Here is a 23,325-nt window from a genome sequence, read left to right on the forward strand (position 1 = left end):
TGTTTCTGTGCATTTAACAGAAATAAGAGAGAGAGAGAGAGAGAGAGAGAGAGAGAGAGAGAGTAGCCCAATCACAAGATGCGTTTCAAGGACGTTTGCTTTCTGTTATAGCTGTTTCTGATGGTACGGAAAACTGACTTCGTTTCCTGTAACATTCAGAATAACATTCAGAATAAAATTATGTTCCTGGTCTTTAAACTACAAGCTTATGAGACTTAGCAACCTAGTGTGCTACTTTGCGATTCGATATATTTCTGTCAGTTTGTAAATTATTCTGTATTAAAGAGCTAGTAACTGTTTTAACTGTTAAATTAGAGACGAAACAGGTCTTTGAAATCTTCACCCCATACAGCTGAATGACACTGCTTTAACTAAATTTATTTACGCAAAGCAGTTTCTGTGAATAAGTATATACATGTACTTGAAACAGTACGCTACTGGTAATATTTGTTTTGCACGTTGCAATCCTCCATTAGTAACTAGGACCAATACTCTTCTTACCATATTCGTGTAATTCTCTTCATCTGAACTTTAGTGAAATTTGGCCACGAGAACGACGTCCTCTTATGAATAAAGACGTATATCTACGCACTTCATTTGAGTTAAAACTTGAAAATGGCACACTGCTAATGAAACTGCCATTGTGAGTAACAGTTCAGGTGTGAAATGACATTTCTGAAACTCTTGTTACTGTTCGGACCGTATCGCAAAACTTACATGATGCCCTGGGAAAGCCTCCATCACAGCCACCACCGTGTCGTACTTGTTGCAGATATACACATTCGACGTCGCCGGGGACAGGCTGACTATGCGGCTGCGCAAGCTCACATTTTCGGCGATGCTGCGCCAGGAGATGGCGTGGTTCGACGACAAGAACAACAGCACTGGCGCCCTCTGTACCAGGCTATCCACGGATACTTCAGCCGTGCGAGGGGTACGCTGCTGTTTCAAAGATCATTACTCAGTTTGCACCATGTAACTATAATTTTTTTTTTTTTTTTGATGTGGCCCACCACGATTTCGCTCCTGTGTCAACATTTACATCTCAGAGTAGCGCTTGCTACTGGATGTATTCTATCCTTTGTCTTCCCTTACAGTTTTTATCCTCTACAGATTCTTGAAGGAACATCACGCTGTCCCTTCTTCCACCCAGTGTTTTCCGTATAGTCCTTTCCTCACCGATACTGCAGAGAACCTCCTCATTCTTTACCTTGTCAGACACCTAATTTTCAACATTCTTCTGTAGCACCACATCTCAGATGCTCCGATTATCTCACAATCCACGTTTCACTGCCATATAATGCTGTGCTGCAGGCTTACGCTATCAGATAATTCTTCATCAAATTGAGGTCTATATTTAATTCTTTTCTTGGCCAGGAATGCCCTTTTTAGCAGTATTAGTTTGCTTTTTATGTCCTCCCTGTTCCGTCTCCCATGGGTTAAGTTGTTACCTAGTTTGCAGAATACCTTAACTTCATCTACTTCATGATCACCGTTTTGCTATGTTAAGATTCTCGCTCTTCTCATTTCTGCTACTTGTCATTACTTTCGTCTTTCTTCGATTTACTCTCGATCCTTATTCTGCACTCATTAGATTATTCATTCCATTAAATGGATATCCTTTCACCTTGCACTTAAATCTCACTCTTGAACCTTTCGTTCATTTCCACCATTCGTTCCTCGATGTATACACTGAACAGGAGGTGCGAAAGACTACATCACTGTCTTAGAATCTTTATAATTCGAGCACTTCTTTCTTCGTCTTCCGTATCCACATGTAATCACAACTAGCAGCGGTAATTCTGTACATTTCTACCAAATACAGGCCTGTTCTTCTTCCTTCTTCGGGGTTACTCCCGCTTTTTCCAAAGTTCATGCTATCGACACGGACCCATCCCGTATTATACATTAAATTGCCTGGACAGTGAGAAAAATTCACCACTTGGCACAAGGACAGCATTTACACCAATATTTTTTTTATGTGTCTAAAGGGGAGACTGCCTAGTTTTCACTACAGGTAGATTTCTTTCCTGGCTGAGGAAAGTATCATTTTGTCCGAAAGCTAGAACAGTTTCGTGGATTTTTATAGTGTCTAACGGCGGTATCAGAATTTCACCCTCTGAGTGAGTAGTGGCCAACAGTCCTGTCTCAAAATTTTTTTCTTATTGTGTTGATTCATGTCAGGTAGTAACGTAAATAAAAGTTTGGCGTAATATTTTCAATACTTGCGTTTATGTGATTTTTCCAGTAGTTAATTTGTATGGATTACATTCTAATGATAAACCAGTGTACCATACGTGATTCATCGTTTGCTTAGGATCATTTATCACCTAAGGAAGTGCATTCAGAATTGGTGAAGATTTATGAGGTATCTTGACTTTCCATAGTTAACAAGTAGCCAGCAGAATTCAAACTTGTTCGTACTATTCTTGAAAAAGATAACATCCGTACAGAACAATCGATGGTTAACGGCGTATGAAACACATGGTAATGTACGCATTTCACAGGGAAGGATGCGAAACATTTATGAGGAAGTAATTACGAGAAAATATTGCCTTTGTTGAACGATAGCCATGAGCAACTGAGAAAAAAAATTCTCAATAAGTCTAGAGCGTGTTAAGAACAATCCCACGTTTTCCTTTAATTTTTTGGCGTGCTTGGGGCACAAAGCCTTACATCAGAAACTAAATGAAATTAGAATGATATTAATACCTTCAGCTCCTGACGGGCGTTGATATATATCAACGAGGACAGGTGAAAATATGTGCCCCGACGGGGACTCGAACCCGGGAACTCCTGCTAACCAGGCAGACGCAGGTCATCAATGGTGTCTGTTGTTTCAGAACTGTCCGAAAGAACAGACACCATATCCATATAATTATACAGTTCTGGCAATACCGACCATGACCTCCTTCTTCTGTGTGGATGCACACATGTTCCCCAGACTCTTACGGGACTTGGTAAGAATGTCTTCCACGAATAATGAGAGTTTTGGTGTGGGACACTACGATTGTAGTGTGTGGACATATAAGGTGAGAATGTGGGTCTCGCGGGTGGTGTGCGCGAGATAGTCATTGCAGTCGCACACTCCTCTGTGCCTTCGGTGGCTCAGATGGATAGAATGTCTGCGATATAAGCAGGAGATCCCGGGTTCGAGTCCCGGTCGGGACACACATTTTCACGTGTCCCCGTTGGTATAGATCCATGCACGTCAGCAGCTGAAGGTATTAATATAATTCTAATTTCGTTCTACACCGCTGCAGGTCATCATTGGTGTCTGTTCCTTCAGACGTGTCCGAAAGAACATACACTGTATTCTTATAACAAACTAAATCACAATGAAAGCAGCGGAGAGGGGAAGATATGATGGCCGACGGGCCACTAAACTAAGCAGGGTGAAACTAATTTCTTCGTCTGGAGAGATTATCAACAGTACTTTACAAGATGAACTCAAATATTTTTGTTGATTATTAGCAAAAGGGAACATGAAATTAGTCTTCTGGGCTAACCTGACGATAAAATAAGCAAGAAGACGCTAGAATTGCAAACGAAAAAACAGTATACGTTCTCATAAAGTGCTTCGGCAATGGAAATACTCTGGGACAGGAAGTATGACATATCTAAGAAAATTTGTCTTTCGAAGACGATTAGATTTCAATGAGAAGTTTATGACTGCCTTAGATGGCTATCTAACATGCTTTACAGTATAACACTCCAGAGATCGAAAGTTCCAAACGGAAAAAGTTGAACGAGGGACATATATCTAGAAAAGGAGTATGTTGAAAAAAAAGTAAATGTTTTACCTAAGAAATCTCATTCATTTCCGCCACGTCGAGATTTTTTTATCATGTCCTCGTATTTCTGTGTGTGAATGTCGACCTTGTAACGAAGACCTAAAGAACGCTCAACACAGTATCACTAACTATCGCGTAAGTTCCAAGTCACTTCTTATCCCCAAGACTACAGAAAACTTACGCTATCCCGCTCAGCTCTATGCGTCCACGGGTATTCACAAGGAACGTTGGTTAGTCTGCCAGTCAAGCTGCAGCAGAGCCGTTACGAGTAGAAGGTGAGGCACGCTTCGTTAGCCCTGCAGTCTTAGTCACACTCGTCTACACTTTTTGTAGCCATATTAAAATTTGCTTCTCCTGCTAGAACACAGCAGAGTTTACACAATGTCACCTCACTAACATGCTAGTGTAGATGCAAATGTCACTGAATCCTAACGCATATCCACGTTATAAAAAGAAACATGTAATTTCTTCACTTAGGTTGCTGCTATACCCACAGCAATTCTTGTTTCAGCAACTGCAGATAGCCCTTTAGCAATTACACTGTTTCATTCAGAAATCTACAATTACTTGAAACACAATGTGGATAATGAAGTTCTGCATATTAACCATATGGCAAAATACTTACTCTTTGCGTGGTATTATTTGCCAAAATCACGTTCCGATATCTCACACTGTGTACGGGACATTACGGATGTTACGAATATTTTATTGTGGCTTTGTAGCTGGGGTATGCGATCGCATCTCAGTACATTGCATAGCTTCCATTTCCTTGAGATTGGAGACCTCCTCCCAAGTCTAAAGTAAAATTCAGTATGTTAGCTAAATTTCATACACAGTAACTTATGATGTCATATAATACAAATGCGCCGGCCGAGGTGGCCGAGCGGTTCTAGGCGCTTCAGTCTGGAACCGTGCGACCGCTACGGTTCGAATTCTGCCTCGGCATTGATGTGTGTGATGTCCTTAGGTTAGTTAGGTTTAAGTAGTTCTAAGTTGTAGGGAACTGATGACCTCAGATGTTAAGTCCCATATTGCTGAGAGCCATTTGAACCATTTTTGCTGCAAATGCAAAATCATAGCGATGCCTATCTTTCATTGCAACCTTTTAGAATTTCGTGCAGTGTCATGCTTAAATGCAGAATGTCACAATGAATATGACCATTGAGAAAATAATGGGCGCTTCACCACAATCCTGACATACACTATAAGTAACGAAAAAATAATTTTTTACCTAGTACCTGCCTTAAATCTATCTGAGGAAGACTGCAGGGTGCTCGTCTCGAATCTGTCAGGGCAGTGCTTCACCAACATGCGGCGCAGAAAGTGTCTCGTACATTTCAGCTCTCTGGTTGGCATTAGCCCAAGCTGCCTCACCTGGCACCCACTGTGCAAGTAGCCTGCTTTCTTTCTGTCTTGGTACAACAGCTTTTGTTACATATTTATAAATAGGAATGACGCCTTCTGCTGCATTTATAAATAAAAGAAGAGATATAAATCAGCTGAAGATTTCATCCTTACTACGTAAATATGGACTAAACTTGTGTGTCAGGCGTCATTCCTTGAACTCATAATGAACAGCCCCACTCTTTCTGTTTCTTTTTTTCTGCCCAACAGTGTCAATAAGATTTTTCCAATCTTCCTCCACGATTTTTCTGTTGTTGTTTTTGTAGTTGTGGTCTTCAGTCCTGAGACTGGTTTGATGCAGCTCTCCATGCTAATCTATCCTGTGCAAGCTCCTTCACCTTCCAGTACCTACTGCAGCCTACATCCTTCTGAATCTGCTTAGTGTATTCATCTCTTGGTCTCCCTCTGTGATTTTTACCCTCCACGCTGCCCTCCAATACTAAATTGGCGATCCCTCGATGTCTCATAACATGTCCTACCAACCGATTCCTTCTTCTAGTCAAGTTGTGCCACGAGCTCCTCTTCTCCCCAGTTCTATTCAATACCTCCTCATTAGTTATGTGATCTACCCATCTAATCTTCAGCATTCTTCTGTAGCACCACATTTCGAAAGTTTCTATTCTCTTCTTGTCTAAATCATTTATCGTCCATGTTTCACTTCCATACATGGCTACACTCCACACATATACTTTCAGAAACGACTTCCTGACACTTAAATCAATACTCGATATTAACAAATTTCTCTTCTTCAGAAACGCTTTCTTTGCCATTGCCAGTCTCCATTTTATATCGTCTCTACTTCGACAACCATGTTTGAGGTTCATCTTATACCCTCCATTCAAGGCACTGTCCATTCCGTTCAACTGCTCTTCCAAGTCCTTTGCTGTCTCTGACAGAATTACAATGTCATAGGCGAACCTCAAAGTTTTTATTTCTTCTCCATGATTTTAATACCTACTCCGAACTTTCCTTTCGTTTCCTTTACTGCTTGCTCAATATACAGATTGAATAGCATCGGGGAGAGGATACAACCCTGTCTCACTCCCTTCCCAACCACTGCTTCCCTTTCATGTCCCTCGACTCTTCTAACTGCCATCTGGTTCCTGTACAATTTGTAAATAGCCTTTCGCTCCCTGTGTTTTACCCCTGCCATCTTTAGAATTTGAAAGAGAGTATTCCAGTCAACATTGTCGAAAGCTTCCTCTAAGTCTAAAATTGCTAGAAACGCAGGTTTGCCTTTCCTTAATCTATTTTCTGAGATAAGTCGTAGGGTCAGTATTGCCTCACGTGTTCCAACATTTCTACGGAATCCAAACTGATATTTCCCGAGGTCGGCTTCTACCAGTTTTTCCATTCGTCTGTAATGAATTCGCGTTAGTATTTTGCAGCTGTGACTAATGAAACTGATAGTTCTGTACTTTTCAAATCTGTCAACACCTGCTTTCTTTGGGATTGGAATTATTATATTCTTCTTGAATTCTGAGGGAATTTTGTCTGTCTCATACATCTTGCTCACCAGATGCTAGGGTTTTGTCAGGACTGGCTCTTCCAAGGCTGTCAGTAGTTCTAATGGAATTTTGGCTACTCCCGGGGCCTTGTTTCGACTTTGGTCTTTCAGTGTTCTGTCAAACTCTTCACGCAGTATCATATCTCCATTTCATCTTCGTCTGCCTCCTCTTCCATTTCCATAATACTGTCCTCAAGAACATCGCCCCTGTATAGACCCTCTATATACTCCTTCCACGTTTCTGCTTTCCCTTCTTTGCTTAGAACTGGGTTTCCATCTGAGCTCTTGATATTCATGCAAGTGGTTCTCTTTTCTCCAAAGGCATTTTTGTATTTTCTCCTTTCATCAAATAAATTCAGTATCTCTTCTGTTACCCAAGGATTTCTACTAGCCCTTGTCTTTTTACCTACTTGATCCTCTGCTGCCTTCACTATTTCATTCCTCAGAGCTACCCATACTTCTTCTACTGTATTTCTTTCCCCCCTTCCTGTCAATTGTTCCCTTATGTTCTCCCTGAAACTCTGTACAACCTCTGGTTTAGTCAGTTTTTTCCAGGTCCCATCTCCTTAAATTCCCACCTTTTCTCAGTTTCTTCAGTTTTAATCTACAGTTCATAACCAATAGATTGTGGTCAGAGTCCACATCTGCCTCTGGACATGTCTTACAATTTAAAATCTGGTTCCTAAATCTCTGTCTTACCATTATATAATCTGTCTGAAAGCTTTTAGTATCTCCAGGGTTCTTCCACGAATACAACCGTCTTTCATGATTCTTGAACCAAGTGTTAGCTATGATTAAGTTATGCTCTGTGCAAAATTCTACCAGACGGCTTCCTCTTTCATTTCTTAGCCCCAATCCATATTCACCTACTACGTTTCCTTCTCTTCCTTTTCCTACTGTCGAATTCCAGTCACCCATGACTATTAAATTTTCATCTCCCTTCACTACCTGAATAATTTCTTTTATCTCATCATACATTTCGTCAATTTCTTCGTCATCTGCAGAGCTAGTTGGCATATAAACTTGTACTACTGTGGTAGGCATGAGCTTCGTGTCTATCTTGGCCACAATAATGCGTTCACTATACTGCTTGTAGTAGCTTACCCGCACTCCCATTTTTTTATTCATTATTAAATCTACTCCTGCATTACCCCTATTTGATTTTGTATTTATAACCCCGTATTCACCTGACCAAAAGTCTTGTTCCTCCTGCCACCGAACTTCACTAATTCCCACTATATTTATCTTTAACCTATCCATTTCCCTTTTTAAATTTTCTTACCTACCTGCCCAATTAAGGGATCTGACATTCCACGCTTCGATCCGCAGAATGCCAGTTCTCTTTCTCCTGATAACGATGTCCTCTTGAGTAGTCCCCGCCCGGAGATCCGAATGGGGGACTATTTTACCTCCGGAATATTTTACCCAAGAGGACGCCATCATCATTTAATCATACAGTAAAGCTGCATGCCCTCGGGAAAAATTACGGCTGTAGTATCCCCTTGCTTTCAGCCGTTCGCAGTACCAAAACAGCAAGGCCGTTTTGGTTAGTGTTACAGGGCCAGATCAGTCAATCATCCAGACTGTTGCCCCTGCAACTACTGAAAAGACTGCTGCCCCTCTTGAGAAACCATACGTTTGTCTGGCCTCTCAACAGATACCCCTCCGTTGTGGTTGCACCCACGATACGGCTATCTGTATCGTTGACGCACGCAAGCCTCCCCACCAACGGCAAGGTCTATGGTTCAGTGGAGGTGGAAGGGGGGGGGGGGAGAATACTTACCACGTAAATATGGACCAAATTTGTGTGTCATGCGTCATTTCTTGAACTCATAATGAACAGCCCCATTCTTACTGTATCTTTCTTTCTGCCCAAGAGTGTCAATAAGATTTTTCCAATCTTTCTTCAGTATTTTTCTAAAACCCATAATTTACTAACACGCTGGTAGATTGCCCAACTCGAACAATGTTAGACTTCCTGATGAATGACTGAGATATTTGTTGAAATTAGCACACAAGTGTTAAAAATGATCCAGTCATTCCAAAACGATTTTGTAGCATTTTTTCAGGTTGTGTACAACTTCGTACACGACAGTAGGACGAGGTGGGCTACAGAGTGGCCTCTCAACTGTCGTCATAGGAATGCTGGACAGGAGCGGAAATGATTAGCGAACAAGATAACACAGAAGAGATACACTACTGGCATTAAAACTGATACACCAAGAAGAAATGCAGATGATAAACGGGTCTTCATTGGACAAATATATTATACTAGAACTGACATGTGATTACATTTTCACGCAATTAGTGTGCATAGATCCTGAGAAATCAGTACCCAGAACAACCACCTCTGGCCGTAATAACGGCATTGATACGCCTGAGCATTGAGTCAAACAGAGCTTGGATGGCGTGCACAGGTACAGCTGCCCATGCAGCTTCAACACGATACCACTGTTTATCAAGAGTAGTGACTGGCGTATTGTGAGGAGCCACTTGCTCGGCTACCATTGACCAGACGTTTTCAATTGGTGAGAGATCTGGAGAATGTGCTGGCCAGGACAGCAGTAGAAAATTTTCTGTATCCAGTAAGGCCGGTACAAGACCTGCAACATGCGGTCGTGCATTATTCTACTGAAATGTAGGGTTTCGCAGGGATCGAATGAAGGGTAGAGCCACGGGTTGTAAAACATCTGAAATGTAACGTCCACTGTTTAAAGAGCCGTCACTGCGAACAAGAGGTGACCAAAACGTGTAACCAATGGCACACCATAGCATCACGGCGGGTGATAGGCCAGTATGGCGATGACGAATACACGGTGCCAATGTACGGTCACCGCGATGTCGCCAAACACGGATGCGACCATCATGATGCTGTAAACAGAACCTGGATTCATAAAAAAAAATGACGTTTTGCCATTCGTGCACCCAAGTTCGTCGTCGAGCACACCATCGCAGGCCCTCCTCTCTGTGATGCAGCGTCAAGGGTAACCGCAGCCATGGTCTCCGAGCTGACAGTTCATGCTGCTGCAAACGTCGTCGAACTGTTGGTGCAGATGGTTGTTATCTTGCAAACGTCCCCAACTGCTGACTCAGGGATCGAGACGTAGCTGTACGATCCGTTACAGCCATGTGGATAAGATGCCTGTCATCTCGACTGCTAGTGATACGAGGCCGTTGGGATCCAGCACGGTGTTCCGTGTTACCCTCCTGAACCCCTCGATTCCATATTCTGCTAACAATCATTGGATCTCGACCAACGCGAGCAGCAATGTCGCGAAACGATAAACCGCAATCGCGATAGGCTACAATTCGACCTTTATCAAAGTCGGAAACGTGATGGTATGCATTTCTGCTCCTTACACGAGGCATCACAACAACGTTTCACCAGGCAACGCCGGTCAACTGCTGTTTGTGTATGAGTAATCGGTTGGAAGCTTTCCTCATGTCAGCACGTTGTAGGTGTCGCAACAGGCGCCAACCTTGTGTGAGTGCTCTGAAAAGCTAATCATTTGCATATCACAGCATCTTCTTCCTGTCGATTAAATTTCGCGTCTGTAGCACGTCATCTTCGTGGTGTAGCTATTTTAATGGCCAGTAGTGTATTTAACTTGCATGTCTCCAAATCTGTGTGGCTCAATGGGTGGATCCTACTCAACCACTATCAACGTCTAATGGAAACCTGTCCTTCCATTAACAACTGGAGAAAGCCAGTGAAATGGTATCACACTTGATGTCATAGTTGATATAGCATTTAAGGAAAACACGAGGAACATTTACTATTCTATGAGGTGTTAAGCGATGGCATGCTATGGACCACAGAACGTTTGAACTAATCACCAGTGAAAAACTTCTTAAATCTGTTGGCTGTGAATAATTATGATCTGATAAACAACAAAGTTCATTATATTGACTGGATCTTCTCATAAATGAATTTGTCGTCATTCCTCGTTTACTATTGCTAGGTATCCACATATTAACTTAATAGTGTCAGTTTGATGCAATTGGTTCGTTGGTACCGTCAGCACGCATCAAAATATTTTTTGACCAAAGCCGAAGCTGTAAAAGGATATTGCTCAGGGTGCTACATGAATCCCATTGCGACTGTGTTAACATCGATTAGGAGTGCACATTTGGTGACTTTCATTAATCAACAGTCAAAACAGAGACAGTCATAGAGTAATAAGAAACACCAGAATTTTCATGTTTCGCCTTCTTGCCTAATTTCGTGTTGAATGATAAATATATATTTGCTTTTACGCAGTTGAATAAGCAAGCAAATACATTCTGTTTTGCAGGCTACAGGCCAGCCAATCAACTCAGTGGTGCAGGCGCTTGCGACGCTGGTGCTCTCTGTTGGACTGTGCCTGTACTACGAGTGGAGACTAGGACTGTTGACGATCGCCTTCATGCCCGTCCTGATGGCGTCCGAATACTACGACGCCCACGTGGAGAAGGCGGGGGATGAGCGCATGCGGAAATCGCTAGAGAAGGCCACCAAGGTGCTTACCTCACGCCACCTCTTGTTTTACTGTTATAGTAAAATAGCACTTTCAGTCTTCAGCACCACAGTATATCATTGCAGGAAAAAAAAGTGCTCATCTAAGGGACATGACTACAAACCTCTCGCGACTGTATGCCGAAAAGTGTATTGTATGTAGGTCTGTAATGCTAAAGATGAAACTGCACTGAGCTGAACTGAACTGCAGCAGAGCGGCACGGGACACCAAGACCAAATATTGTTTACGTGAGATTTGATGAGACAGAACGCATTCCGCTGCAGTGCAACTGAGTGATGCAACATTGCGAGGTAAAGCTGACCAACTGGCCAGCTATAACGCGCCGTCCGGTGTCGCGTGGTTCCGCTGTCGGTAGTGCAGTATAGCAAGTGTCGCCATACATACAACAAGTCACTCAAATCGCAGCTCTTTTGATGTGCTAAACGAAAGTTTGTTTACCAAAGTGGTCGTAGAGAAGGAAAAGTTAACTGTATGTGTAAGCGGATATCCAGAGCTATATGACCTTCAAAATTATTATTATTATATGAATGGTACCAGAAAGAAAATAACATCTGGGCATAAACTGCCAAGAAAATAGGAGTGAACATGGCGTACGAATACCTACACATTACAAACGGATGATTAGGCCTTTATTCCTTATAACGACATTCATATTATTACATTCTTTTACTATTTACTTTCTCTTCGACGTTTCCCCTATTTGCTACGTCGTTTTGCCAGACCACATTACCTTGTGAGAAAGTGAAACAATCTTTGAATATTTCCCGTATCTGAATAACATTATTTACGAAATTTTCTCCTATACGAAGAAGGTCTAGTAATTGTATCTCTTCGGTCTCTTGACTGTCAAACAACACTATGTCTGGGAAAACTGGGCAAGACCCAAGAGGCAGTCTCTACGTGCTCTGGACTGAGATCTGGCGATAGTGAAGCCTAAAGTTCTAGCACTATATTCCAAAAGCGCCTTCTGAAACTCTTTTACCTCGTTACGTCTGTAGGCGCAAGGCTTTTGGGATTGCTCATCTAATTTTGTACTTGGATAAGATCTCGTCAAGTAGGTTTTTAATGGAATAGCTCCGTCTCCAACAAACACGTGAAGCAGTCGAACGGTCGTCCCTGTAATTCTTTTAGGTCTGGTATATTCAAGGTATCTACTTATACTTATGTTGCTAAATATGACCATGAAAAAATCCCCCATTGCTATTCTTTCCAAGGTCAACCACGTTACCATAAATAAATTTATAATCCTCTTCGTCAAATAACAAAGAAATTACTGTCACATCCATGTCGCTTCCGTCCATTTTTCTCGGGGGTTGCCGAACGATTTACAAGCAAAATTTTATGCGTATTGTCGCGCTGCTACAGTTCAAATGCGGTGTACTAAATAAAGCCGCATCGCGACACACCGCTTTGCCGCTGTCCAGTTACGTTCAGTGCAGTCTTCCCTTAATACCGAACAGCGACACAGTAGTTTGCACACTATACTCACATTCAGGAGGACGAGGTCCAAATTCCTGTGCTGCCATACAGATTTAGGTTCTCCACGATATCCACTAGACCTTTGAAAGGGCACGGCCATTTTCCCTCTCCAATCTTCCTTCATCTGATCTTCTGCTCTGCCTGTAATGACCTCGTTGTCGATTGGACATTAAAAATCATTATTATTTTTTTGTAAGTTACTGTGTTGCGCCGGCTGCTGTGCCCGATCGGTTCTAGGCGCTTCAGTCCGGAACCGCGCTGCTGCTACGGTCGCAGGTTCCAATCCTGTCTCGGGCATGGATGTGTGTGGTGTCCTTAGGTTAGTTAGGTTTAAGTAGTTCTAAGTCTAGGGGACTGATGACCTCAGATGTTATGTCCCATAGTGCTTTTTTTTTTTACTGTGTTGCGCGTCACATTATCGGTAAACAAACATGCTTTGGCCCAGCACGTACCTTCCACTAAACAATGTCGGTAACGGTGCACAGCACTTACCTAGGCATATAAATGTAAATGTAGACATTTTCTGATTTTTATGGGTTTCCAAACTGATATAAGCTTTTGACAGTGTTGACGTGAATAAGTTCTTTGAAGCTATGAAAGTAGTTGGAATAAAACACTTAGTTGACAACGAAGTGACTCATGGCTCTAGCTAATCCCATTGATACTCTGCCTGTAGGCTGAACAGTCCATAGACGAAACCAAGTAGAAATCTGGAGCGGGAATTAAAAATTCAGGGAGAAGAAATTAAACCTTTCGAGGATTACAGATGAAATTGTAATTCCCTCATAGATGGCATAGGATTTAAGAGAGCAGTTGAAGAAAATGGGCAGTGCATTGAAGAATGGTTAAATGATAAACACCAACAAATGTCAGGGTAATCGAAAGATCAAAATGGTTCAAATGGCTCTGAGCACCATGGGACTTAACATCTGAGGTCATCAGTCCCCTAGAACATAGAACTATTGAAACCTAACTACTCTAGGGCATCACGCACTTCCATGCCCGAGGCAGGATTCGAACCTGCGATCGTAGCGGTCGCGCGGTTCCAGAGTGAAGCGCCTAGAACCACTCGGCCACCCCGGCCGGTTAATCGCAAGCATTCAAATTAAATCAGACACCAAAAGCAGTAGAGGAATATCGGTATCTGAACGGCAAAGTAACTGATTTTGGTCGAAGCAGGCAGGATATAAAATGCAGACTGGGAATAGAAAGAAAAGTATGTCTGAAAAAGCGAAATGCAACAAATTAAAATTTGTGTCAGACCCGGGGCTGGAACCTGTGTCTCCGGATTATTAGGAAAGTGTGCTAATCTTTTCTTTTTTGTCTATTTCCTAGCCGGCCGAAGTGGCCGTGCGGTTCTGGGCGCTGTAGTCTGGAACAACGAGACCGCTACGGTCGCAGGTTCGAATCCTGCCTCGGGCATGGATGTGTGTGATGTCCTTAGGTTAGTTAGGTTTAACTAGTTCTAAGTTCTAGGGGACTAATGACCTCAGAAGGTGAGTCCCATAGAGCTCAGAGCCATTTGAACCATTTTCTATTTCCTACTCTGAAACCCATCCTGCCACTCGCAATACGCACGCGGCTTGGCTTCAGTGGCCTCTGTTTTCAAGTTGACACGTGTGAATAACTTGTTTTTCATATAAGATGTCCTTCACTGCGCAGAACAGTTACCACCACTTAGTGACGGCTCCAAGTCTGTCTTCTCGAAGAGTTGGATTTCGTTTCATTCAACAGTCATGTCCTGATTGCCCTGTGCGTCGTTAGCCGGATATTCTAATGCTCTTCGTCTCAGAGCACTTGAACCGAAGTTCCTCTATTCTTTTATAAATTACAATCTCTGTCTTCCCCAACAATTTTTTTTCTTCTATGATCATAAACATTATATCTTGATGTTCCACTACATATCCTCTCACCCTGTCCCTTCCTCTCTGATGCTTCGAAGATCCTCGTTTCTTATTAGTATCATTCTACAACTTAACAGTGCTCTGCCGTAGACGTACTTTCTCTGGAATTTCTTTCTCAGGTTAAGGTCTTTTGATTTACTGTAAGGCCATATTCTGTGTTAAACGGGCTGCCGGCCGCGGTGGCAGTGCGATTCTAGGTGCTGCAGTCCGGAACCGCGGGACTGCTACGGTCACAGGTTCGAATCCTGCCTCGGGTATGGATGTCTGTGATGTCCTTAGGTTAGTTAGGTTTAAGTAGTTCTAAGTTGTAGGGGACTGATGACCTAAGATGTTAAGTCCCAAGTGCCCAGAGCCATTTGAACTATTTTTAAACGGGCTGTTTACTGCTTTCAGCAGTTTCTTTAATTCTTTCACGAAGGGTAGTGTGGTGATGATACCAGAACCCAGTCCAAATCCGAAATCAGGGATCATTACTGACCCCAACGTACGTCCACAACAGAACTGCCCTCTTGACCAGGGAGTGAAACCTATTGATAAAAGCATCGAATATTTCAGAACGCTGGTAGTTACACAAACATCGAATATTCCAGAATATGCAAACATTACAAACAAAATATTTCAAGAACTTTACAGAAATAATAAATACCAAATAACGAATAATTGCATAAATAACGTATAACTGCTGTTGGTCCGGTTTGAACAAGTGGCCCGCAGCACACAATGAAGGTAAACAAGCATTCCACTACACTGCATGCGCCACAGCTCGCGGCATTGCTGCCTGTCCTGGAGAAACAATGGGTCTCCGTTTCTCATGCGAACTGACTGCAGCAGCATCCTGGTTGCCAGATCTTGTCAGTTGTCCTCTGTATGGCGGGGCTGGTGGATCCTCGCATTTACATTCTCTTCATTTTGATGAGCATCGAAGGCAGCCTCTACAGCCGAAGCTTCGCTATCGTTGATTGGCCCTTCAGTTTCCTTAAACCTCCCATCGTCATCCTGTGTCTCTGGACTGTAGCAAGCGTTCTTACGCTTTATAGCGCTCGTCCGTCAAGCAACGAACATAAAGATACAACCCAAAGAAGCGCTTTAGAAACTTTTTCAAGAGTTCCACTTTCTGCACAGATGTAAAAATCCGTACCAAATCTCTTGGGATCTATCTCACTGGGTGGTTCTTGGCGTTATAGCGCTCTCGGTCTTTCTCCTGGACATCAAGGGACCGTAAGGGAGCGATCTGTCATGTTTCCCCGGTCTTGATGATGAGGTATTTCGCGCAGTATCATCTTGTTGAAACGGAAATTCGCAAACGAGGATCAGAGTGAACAGTGTGAATCCTACAGTGCCTTGCTTCGATGTGTTACAAGCGAATATCACGAAATGTCTCTCTGTTTGACATCAACGTACATCAATTATTAAAGCTTTCTTTGAGGTCATTCATCTGTGTGTGGTAGACGGATGTCGTCATGTTAATGAGCCGCAGTATGAAATTACCTCTGATACCGGTCTCGACCAGAAAACTCTTGCACGATACGAGATCATCACATGGGGTGCTCTGTGCTTAAAAACGTTGTCTTCTACAAGGAACTTTGCGATTTTTTGAGCTTCAGCAGCCGGAACAACATTGATGACACCGTAGCGAGTGAAATAGTAAGTGCAGATGGTTATCCATCGGCTTCGGGAAGCTCCCCAAGGGGTAGATTTCACTTTGATGGAATGTTGCTGCTGCAGGCGGAATTAGTACCAGATGCGCAGGAGAGGATTGCGGCACGTACTTCTGTTGCTAGTATTCTTTACAGTGGCTGACATAGTGTGTAGCGGATCGGTAGAGACATAGCTAGTGATGCCTGTGTCTGACTTGGTCTTGAGTCTTCACGTATCCCAGGTGACCTGATGGAGGAGCATCGTGGAGTTACTTCAGGAGACAAGGAACCGCTTTTGCCCTGTTGCATCATAGCTCATGTAATACAATGTTCACTTTATTAATTGATATTCACTTTCGGTCGGTTCCTCCTTTTTCAAGACTTGTACAGCTTTCAGCAATACTGGATCTTCCTTCTGTTCAGCAGCAAAGTTCATCTAATGTAGCAATAGATGAGATTTCGTCCTCGTTGCTGTGTTCCTAAAAGGTTGTCAGTATTTTTGCATTTACGTTCACCTTTGTACACTACTCTGACGTCGAACTCTTTATACCTTAGTTACCTTTTCACAATTCGACCTGACTTGTCTGATAGGCTACTCAGCCAGCATAGAAAATGGTGGTGCTTCACAATGGTGAGTGGGAAATAAATACGACTGGAACTTTTTCGTGGCCCATGTGACTGCAAACTCTCTTTTTTGGTTGTAGAGTAGTTCGTCGCAGACTTAGAGAGTGCCCTAGAAGCCTAAGCTATCACCTGTCCAGCACATTCCAGAATTTGTACTAGAACTGCACCTGTCGCATACCACGGACGTCTCGAAATTTTCGTGAGACAGTGCTAGGATTGGAAAAGATGTTAGTGCCTCCTTAGGACAAGGACGACTGGTTCAGTGGAGCCCTCCTTGCATACAGCAGAGCTGCACAGCCTGAAATCAGTCGAATGATTTCAGCATTCTCATGCTTAGTGTGTGATTCATTCTAAGTTCATAGCAAGCTGGTCTAAACCATTGCTGTTAGTGCCTCCGTAAGGGCAAATAATGTAGCTGTGGAGCGGCAGCAGTGGGTGGGAGGCAGTCATGAAAGTGATAAAAACCCATCTCCTCACCCATAAGGCATAGAAACATTTTCCCCAAAAAAGATAAAAACAATTCAACACGAAATATTTTATGGCTACGAAACCTTTCGCGACAGAGTCCATGAATAAAAAATCTTGGTAAACTTGCCACATCAAATTCAGATAAAATCCGAAGTTTTTGAGGACTGGATCCATCGTCGTCATTGTGAAACTGTAGAGTCTCTCACTTTTATGTCCCAATGGTGAAATTAGATTTGCTGGATCACATTACGATGACAACTTGGAAATTGTGGGTACTGATGTGGCGCCAGCCGGGGTGGCCGAGCGGTTCTAGGCGCCACAGTCTGGAACCGCGCGACCGCTACGGTCGCAGATTCGAATCCTGCCTCGGGCATGGATGTGTGTGATGTCCTTACGTTAGTTAGTTTTAAGTAGTTCTAAGTTCTAGGGGACTGATGACCTCAGAAGTTAAGTCCCATAGTGCTCAGAACCATTTGAACTGATATGGCTGACTCCACGTCCATAAATCATGTTTACACTCTTTATCCAGCGTCGTTAGCATTGCCACCACTTGCATCCTACAGTATACTAAGAAACCTCCTCCACTGTCCTCTCTTTTTGCTTCTCTATTGAAGCTTTTATCACATAATCTAATTTGTACTGCTTCTCTAATCACAGAGTCGAGAAAGTTAGACTGGGTTGTTCAAACACAAGTTTTGTTTATTTGACAGATTGTGACCATCCACAGCTGATAATTAATTTTCCACACTTTAGGTGACTGTGATTTTTGACACAGCGACTGGTGACAATCCATATATACAGCCCTACGTCAATGATTCCACACTCGCAGGGGATATTATAAATCTGTCGCACTGTCAGTCCTAGATAACCTTGAACGTGTCACAATATTTCCTTGATTTTCCTGGGTGAGCGAAACATTAGTCTGCCTCTTTAGGACTCCACCTATCTTACTTTTCTTGCACCGCAGAATGGAAGTCGCCGTGTTTGTCCTCCTGCGTTTGTTGAAAGGCGTTGTGTCTTGGTTTCACCTACAATGATGACCTAATATCATGAACTGAATACCCATTCTTTCTGAACACCGACGTCAGAGGATTCATCTCGGAGCTGGGGAGCTCCTTGTCTAAAATAGTCCCGGCTCTGCGTATTGAATTGTTAAGCATAGCTTTCTTCTGAGTTACGCCCATTGAGATATAGGCCTGTATGCATCGGCTTTCGATACACAGAATGGCTAAATCGTCTACCTTCTTCCCATTTGACTAATACGTTTGAGAAAGGGAATTTTCGGTCCTTCTCCATCTCTGCGGCAAAACTTATGTTTGGGTGCATATTGTTCATGTGCAGTGCCTCACAGCCATGCGCCCAAATTAAAAACGCACCATCAACATACATAAAAAAACAGGACGGTTGGAAGGGGTGCGCATTATTCAACGTTTTGATGCCAATTATGTAGGTAACTACTTGACCGTCCTGTATTTAGGAGAGCCGACGGCACTGATGATTGGTCCTCTGACGAAACTGTAGAGAATTTGAGGCCATACAACCTGGGTAACCCAGGTTCTCTTGGTCTCAAATTCTTTACAAGTTTGTCGGAGAGGCTGGAGAGCTTTAATAGCTCTCCTGTCTTCCTGCTCAAGTAATGCCTGATAGATAGCGCAAACGTAATCTACGGGTGTAGGTTCCACCCTGTCCTCGGTATGCACCACTCTCCTGATATCATCATGACATAATCCTGCCGGTCAGACGCCGTCCTTCTGATATAAAAATTGTAGCATCTCCACTTTCATAACAATCTTAGCCTTTGACAACGACGATGGTGGCCATCTTCGAAAGCTTAGGTTTTATCCGAAGTTCCACGTGGCAAGTTTATCGAGAATTTTGTGTCCATGAAATGTCTTAAATGATTATTGCTTATGATTTCTTGATATTACGAGAAATGCCGACGGTGTGTGGCATTTGTGAACGTATCCTACTTTTACAGGTGGCAGTGGAGGCTGTTGGTAACATCCGCACGGTGGCGGGTCTCTGCTGCGAGCGTCAGTTCCACGCCCAGTACCTGTCAGAGTTGCGGCCAGCACTGCATCTTGCTGAACACATCACGCACGTGCGTGCAGCTGCCTTCAGCCTTTCATGGAACATTAGCACTTTTGCCTACGCTACGTGCTTGTATTATGGAGCAACACTCGTCCATGCTGACGGTGTGCCCTATCAGGACGTCTTCAAGTGAGTAACCGCTTCTTCCCTGCTCCGGTTATAACCTTGCCGTTGGGTGCCCGTAAACTCCCTTTTCTGGATTTTGTCACCTATCTACATGAAGACTGAATGTTACGAGGGGTGTTTAATAAGTATTGCAACACTTTTTTTTCGAAAGCAGGTCGATTTGGTTCAGGATTCCAATACACCATACTTTTTCCCGCTCTGTTGCGTACAAAATCTTATGTTGCAACATAATCTCAGTTCAGTACGACGGCCTTATGCCTTCTTAGCGGGAGGGCCAGTATACCCGCATAATACCACTCTACTTGTCGACGTCGGAGCCATCGTCTTGCTGCATCAGAAACCTCACCGATCATCCACGCTCTGCTTCCCACGGACTGCATCCTTCATCTGGCCAGACAATGGAAGTCGGAAGTTGCGAGATCCGGGCTGTAGGTTGGATGAGGAAGAATAGTCAAATAAAGTTTTTCGAATGCTTTCATGGAGAAAGATTAACTCGTTACCATTTTTGTGGCGGCGAACACGCTGAAGTCGTTTCTTCAATTTCCTGAGGATAGCACAATACATTTCCGAGTTGATAGTTGTAACATGAGGGAGGACATAAAACAGAATACTCGCTTCAGATTCCCAGAAGACCATCGCCATGACTTTACCTGCTGAGTGTGTCCTTTGAACTTTTTCTTCGGAGGAGAGGTGGTGTGGCGCCATTCGACGGATTGCCGTATTGTTTCCGGCTCGAAGTAACGAACCTATGTTTCGTCGCTTGTGACAAAGTCCGACAAAACTGTCACGATCAGCCTCGTAATACGAAATTCCGAACATATGGCCCATAGTTGCTCTTTATGGTCTTCTGTGCGGCACCCAGCAGGCACAAACCTCTGGGTACCAAAACTATTGGGCGAGTGTGTCAGCACTACCAACAGAGACGTCCAGTTGAGCAGCGAGAGGTGGTTCATTGTGATCTACCGATCATCTCGAATGAGAGTGTCCGCACGTTCCAACACTGCATTAGTTACAGATGTGGGCCGCCTGCAGGGAAGGTCTCCGCGACGTTGCGATGATGACAAGTGCCTCACCCATTGACTCCCTGTGTTTTTGTTAACTGCCGTGCCTTCGCAGATATTCAGCAAGCACCTATGAATATCTGCAATGCTCCTGTTTCCCGCAAAAAAAAAGAAAGAAAAGTAGAAAACTCAGTGACAGCTCTCTGCTTGGAACGTACCTGCCTTGTCTTACTTAACCCATTTTGAAGACTATATATTGCCCTGTGCCCTACCGGAACTTCATGAAACTGTGGAACCTGTAGTGGAAATAATCCACGATGTTCCTCAACAAATTCCGCATTTTTTCAAAGGAAACTTGTCGAGGAAATAATATTGGATTTCTTATTTAACGCCCCTCGTAATTATTGGATTTGGCAATGTTATAGTTGAGGGTGAATGGACACCCTTCCTGTCATCCCACATTTTCCCCTTGGAACGGAATGTGTATAACCCAACTGCCTGCATACAGTAATATCCTATGTGAAAATGCACGGACGTTTTTTAAATGAAACTTCCTGGGGGATTAAAACTATGTACCGAACCGAGAGTCGAAGTCGGGGCCTTTACCTTTCGCGGGCAAATGCTCTACCGACGGAACTACCCAAGCACGACTCACGACCCGTCCTCACAGCTTTACTTCCGCCAGTAACTGAGCCATGTCTCCACAACGTCCTTTCTTCCAGGAGTGCCACTCTTGCAAGTTTCTCAGGAGACGTTCTGTGATGTTTGGAAGGTAGGAGGCGATGTACTGGCGGAGGTAAAGGTGTGAGCGTGAGTCGTGCTTGCGTAGCTCCGTCGGTAGAGCACTTGCCCGCGAAAGGTATAAGTCCCGAGTTCGGGATCCGGTTCGGCACGAAGTTTTACTCTGCCAGGAAGTTTGATATCAGCGCTCATTCAGCTGCAGAATGAGAATTTCATTCCGGTTTTCTAAATGTTTCCGAATCGTGCAACTGAGGCGGAATGCGGGTACCAGCCCGGTACTCATTTAATCTGATGTGCGAAACTGCGTCCAGGCTGGCTGGCCCTTGTCGTTAATTAGATCTGGGGCCAGTGCACCTGCCCTAGTCCCCGAAGCACGGAAGCGGCTAGCTAACGCGCGTAGCTATTCGGGAGATTCGTGTAGCATCCGAATCATTTACCTAATTTCCAAGCTTCTCTACTTTTTCGTGAGTTTAATACCTTAGTGCATTCTGCATGGAACTCATTCCATCCCTCCAATATCTTAACCTCCAAACACAAAGTCACTATTAGCCTTATATCTAAATCTACTTATCAGGTTATCTATACACCCTACCTATAGTTCTTGTATCTAGCAATTTCCTCTCCTTACCATTCTCACAACACAAACCATGTGAACATATTTATTCTTCTATTAACACTAACACACTTTTATATTGCTCTTGCTATCTCATTGTCGGAACATCGCGAATCTTTGCTACTAATTTCATGTGCAACAAGGATACACCTTATTTTAGAAGATATTTACTATCTCATCACCATCACGAAGTCAACTGATCTCCAGTATCATTACCTGAATTTCTACCTAACTAATTCTACTATTCGCTTCACAAAGCCCTCCATGTTAGTGAGACAGAACATTTTTAATTATCTTCATTAGTACTGTATCTAATTATATGTCCCACATTTCAAATTAAGTATATTCACGACTTTTATAAGTACAAACTCATTAAATAACACATTAACAATTTCTTTGACACACATCGTTTAGAATCGAATATTGAATATTTTTGCAGCATCCGGTCATAACATCTGGATGAGTGTGAACAGATTTGGCAAAGCGCATATAATAAAAGGTGGAGGTGCCGGGGAGAAGGAAAAGGAATTACTAATGTACACTGCATCGGGACATTACGCGGAATCAGCGATGACGAGTGAAAACTTCTATCAGAGAGAAATTCGAATCCAGCATCTGTTGCATACTTGGCAGGTACGTTAACTACTACGCCCCCCGGCACACAGTGCGATCGCCCCTGCGTGGACTATCCCTGCACGTCTGCCGGCCTACACACATTCCCACGGAGTGCCACTACCAGGGGTGCCTGTCCATTCATCCACGCTCGCTACACTGAGATTACCACAGGAGGGCGGACGAATCTGTGCATTAACACTGGTGGCGGTGGACCCACTGCCCATCCACGCAGATCAGTTATATGATTGTGTGTTGTCAGTTCTCTCGGACGTGTCCAAAAGAACACTCATTGTCGGCCTACACACAGTCCCACGGAGTGCCACTACCAGGAGTGCCTGTCCATTCATCCACGCTCGCTACACTGAGATTTCCACAGGAGGTCGGACGCATCTGTGCACCCACACTCGAGGCAGTGGACCCACTGCCCAACCACGCGGATCAGTTATATGAATGTGTGGTATCAGTTCTTTCGGATGTGTCCAAAAGAACACACGCTATTGACCTAATCACATTCCCACGGAGTGCCACAACCAGAAGTGCCTGTCCAATCATCCATGCTCGCTACACTGAGACTTCCACAGAAAGTCGGACGCATCTGGGCATCCACACTGGGGTCGGTGGAACCTCTGCCCATCCATGCGGATCAGTTATATGAATGTGCAGTGTCAGTTCCTTTGGACGTGTCCAAAAGAACACACACTGCCGAGCTACACACATTCCCACGGAGTGCCACTACCAGTAATGCAAGTCCATCATCCATGCTCGCTACACAGAATTCCACAAGAGATCAGATGCATCTGTGCA

At 43.6% G+C, this 23,325-nt stretch overlaps 1 pseudogene; it reads left to right on the top strand.

The window, feature by feature from the left end:
• Positions 1-23,325, top strand: part of LOC124788972 — a 181,894-nt pseudogene that overhangs the window by 127,299 nt on the left and 31,270 nt on the right.

This window comes from Schistocerca piceifrons, chromosome 3 (genome assembly GCF_021461385.2).
Source record: "Schistocerca piceifrons isolate TAMUIC-IGC-003096 chromosome 3, iqSchPice1.1, whole genome shotgun sequence".
Taxonomy (NCBI): domain Eukaryota; kingdom Metazoa; phylum Arthropoda; class Insecta; order Orthoptera; family Acrididae; genus Schistocerca; species Schistocerca piceifrons.